A 4157-nucleotide genomic window follows, 5' to 3' on the forward strand; every position below is an offset into this window, starting at 1 on the left:
ATCTCTACATGAATGCCAGCACTTGTTATTTCTTGTGTTTTTTGATACTAGCCATTCCTACATGTGTGAAATATCTCACTGTGATTCTGATTTGCATTTCCCTGCTAATTAGTGATATTTACCATATCTTCATGTACCTGTTGGATATCTGTATGTCTTGTTTAGAAAAGTGTCTGTTCAGATTCTCTGCCAATTTTTAATTGTTTGGTTTTTGTTTTTTTGAGTTGTATAAGTTCTTTATATGTTTTGAATAGTAGTTCCTTAGCAGATATGTGATTTGCAAATATCTTCTCCCATTCAGTTTGTTGCCTTTTCATTATGTTGATGGTTTCCCTTGCCCTGCAGAAGATTTCTGGTTTCATGTACTCCCACTTGTTTTTACTTTTGTTGCCTTTGCTTTTGGTGTCAGATAAAAATATTCATTGACAAAATCAGTGTCAAGGAGCTTATTGCCTTTGTTTTCTTAGAGTGTTTTGGTTTTAGGTCTTCAAGTCTTTAATCATTTTGAGTTAATTTTTGTGTGATGTAAGGTGTGTGTGTGTGTGTGTGTGTGTGTGTGTGTGTGTGTGTATGTGTGCATATGTGTAAGAAAACTTTTTTTTTTTTTTTTTTGAGTGGGGTCTGGGGATTGAAAATAAGTCCCTTTGGGCTTTCAGTCTCTTGGTGGTGATTTTGTCCTTTTCAAAAGGGTAAATGTGAACAATGACTCCCATGCCTCACACTGCATCCTGGTCCACACATTCAGCATGTCTTGTGATATGGTTTCAAGCAAGTGCTCTGGATTCATGTTTGACTCCATTCGTTTACTGCACATGCTGCTGACCACAAAGTTGTCAGTCACCATGGGGCAGCTGATGAGATGTAGAGAGCAATGAAAGGCTTAAAGATCGTTGGGACCAACCCAAAGTGTAGTATTGGCCAACTGTTTCTCAGAGGAGGTTAACCACTATACTCATGAGGATATAAGGCTTGATCTGCCAACCATACCTTAGCTCATACAGGTTCATCCAGAACTTGAGGCACTGGGCAATAGTCTGGACATTGATGGTGAGTCCGGCCAGTCTGATATATAGCCAGTCAGGCATGAGAAAGCTCTTCTGGAATTCTCTGGTCACCACCTGGGCCTGGAATTAGGACTAATAGTTATATTAGTTTTATTTGTCTTCTTATTTTTTGAGGTGTAATTAACATACAATGTTGTATTTAGTTTCAGGTGTACAACATTGATTCAAGAATTCTATACATGATACCCACTGTGATCATTGCAGTCACTGTCACCATACAATGTTATTACAATATTACAAGTGCAGTTTACTGTCTTGTTAAATTTGGCCATTCTAACTGGTATAAAGTGGTATCTCCATGTGGTTTTGATTTGAGTCTGCCTGATGGCTAATGATGATGAACATTTTTTTCATGTGTCTGTTAGCCATTTGTATGCTTTCTTTGGAGAACTGTCTGTTCATGTCTTCTGCCCATTTTTTGACATGATTATCTGTTTTGTGTGCGTTGAGTTTGAGGAGTTCTTTATAGATCTTGATATCAGCCCTTTGTCTGCGGTGTCATTTGAGAATATCTTCTTCCATTCCGTGGGTTGCCTCTTTGTTTTGTTGACTCTTTCCTTTGCTGTGCAGAAGCTTTTGATCTTGATGAAATCCCAAAAGTTCATTTTCGCTTTTGTTTCCTTTGCCTTTGAAGACATGTCTTGAAGTTGCTGTGGCCGATGTCAAAGAGGTTACTGCCTATGTTCTCTTCTAGGATTCTGATTGATTCCTGCCTCACGTTGAGGTCTTTTATCCATTTCGAGTTTATTTTTGTGTATGGTGTAAGAGAATGGTCAAGTTTCATTTTTCTGTACATAGCTGTCCAATTTTCCCAGCACCATTAATTGAAGAGACTGTCTTTTTTCCACTGGATATTTTTTCCTGCTTTGTCGAAGATTATTTGACCATAGAGTTGAGGGTCCATATTTGGGCTCTCTACTCTGTTCTATTGGTCTATGTATCTGTTTTTGTGCCAGTACCATGTTGTCCTGGTGATCAAAGCTTTGTAGTAAAGCTTGAAATCAGGCAAATTTTGTTGTTAGTCCCAATAGTTCATTGTTGCTTTTGTTTCCTTTGCCTTAGAGAGATGTCTAGAAAATGTTGCTGAGGCTGATATCAAAGAGAAAATGCATACATTTTCTTCTACAAGTTTTATGATTTCAGGTCTCACACTTAGGTCTTTAATCTACTTTGAGTTTTTTTTTGTGTAGGGTATAAAGAAGTGGTCCAGTTTTCCCAACACCATTTATTGAAGAAACTTTTTCCCACTGTATATTCTTGCCTCCTTTGTTGTAGATTGACCATGTAAATGTTGGTTTATTTCTGGGCTCTCTGTTCTACTGATCTATGTGTCTATTTTTTTTGTGTGTGTGTGTGTGCCATACTGCTTTAATTATTATAGATCTGTAGCATATATCTTGAAATCTAGGATTGTGATATCTCTAGCATTATTCTTCTCTCTCAAGATTGCTTTGGCTATTTGGGGATCTTTTTTGGCTTCATACAAATTTTAGTAGTATTTTGGTTCTGTGGAAAATCCTGTTGGTTTCTTCCCAAGGTTGTGATTGCTTTGGGTATTATTGACATTTTAGCAATACAAATTCTTTTAATCCATTGTTATGGGATATATTTCCATTTGTGCCATCTTCAATTTTTTTTTTTCATCAATGTTTTATGGTTTTGAGAGTACAGGTCTTTACCTCCTTGGTTAAGTTTATTCCTAGGTATTTTATTCTTTTTGATGTAATTACAAATGGGATTATTTTCTCAATTTCTTTTTCTGCTTTGATTCTGTATGTTAATTTTGTATTCTGCAAATTTACTGAATCAACTTATTCTCATTTTTAATTTTTTTCCTTTATGCTGTTCAGCTTATTTGCTTTTGATTTTCCTGTCTTCCAGAATCCTGATTCATTCCTCTGCATACTCTAATCTGCTGTTATTCCCTCTACTGTAGTTTTAATTTGTTATTGAATTCATCTCTTACTTTCTCATTTTCTATTTGCTGAAGTTCTTACTGAGTATAAACATTTTAAAGTCCATTAACTATGACCATTTATGAACATTACTTTGCATTCTTTATCAGACATATTGCTTTAAAATTTTTATTTTTATTTTTATTTATTTATTTATTTATTTTCAAATTTGCAGATCTTTTATTTCTTTTCTACTGGGAAAACTTTTCAAAACTTTTATGAGCATATAAACCTCCAACATTAAAACAGTACAAAAACAACTGAGATAATAAAATTAACATTTTCTACAGCTGAATACAATAGTGGTGTTTTGTGCAGATTTTTTAGCTGGATTGAGTTGCTAAGGATTTTTTTTTTTTAGGTTTTTAACTCATTTTTTAATTTATTTTATTTAATTAATTTTTTATTTCTTTTCAGCGTAACAGTATTCATTGTTTTTGCACCACACCCAGTGTTCCATGCAATCCGTGCCCTCCTTAATACCCACCACCTGGCTCCCCCAGCTCCCCACCCCCCACCCCTTCAAAACCCTCAGGTTGTTTTTCAGAGTCCATAGTCTCTCATGGTTCACCTCCCCTTCCAATTTCCCTCAACTCCCTTCTTTCTTTTTTTTTTTTTTTAAGTCTGGCTGAAGGTTTATCAATTTCATTTATCTTTTCAAAGAACCAGTTCTTAGTTTAATTAATCTTTTCTATTTTTTAAATCTCTATTTCTTTCATTTATGCTTTGATCTTTATTATTTCCTTCTACTAACTTTGTTTTTTGGTCTTTTTGTAGTTGCTTTAGGTGTAAGGGTAGATTGAGATTTTTCTTGTTATTTAAGGTGGTCCTGTATCACTATAAACTTCCCTCTTAGAATGTTTTTGCTATGTCTCATAGATTTTGGAGTATTGCTTTCATTTTCATTTGTCTCATGGTATGTTTTTATTTCCTTTTTGATTTCTTCTTTGACCCAACGATTGTTTAGTAGCATGTTATTTAGTTTCAGCTTGTGGTTTTCCTTTTTTTTTTTTTTTAAATTTCTTATAGCTGATTTCTAGTTTTATACTGTTGTGGTCAGAAAAGATGTTTAATAAGATTTTAATCTTAAATTTATTTAATTGTTTTTGTAGCCTGATATGTGATTTACCTTGGTCAT

At 34.4% G+C, this 4157-nt stretch overlaps 1 pseudogene; it reads right to left on the bottom strand.

Annotated features, from left to right (window-relative positions):
* Positions 1-638: 638 nt before the first annotated feature.
* Positions 639-4157, bottom strand: LOC111146448 (annotated as a pseudogene).

Source organism: Enhydra lutris, unplaced genomic scaffold, assembly GCF_002288905.1.
Source record: "Enhydra lutris kenyoni isolate GAN:26980312 unplaced genomic scaffold, ASM228890v2 scaffoldscaffold2, whole genome shotgun sequence".
NCBI lineage: Eukaryota > Metazoa > Chordata > Mammalia > Carnivora > Mustelidae > Enhydra > Enhydra lutris.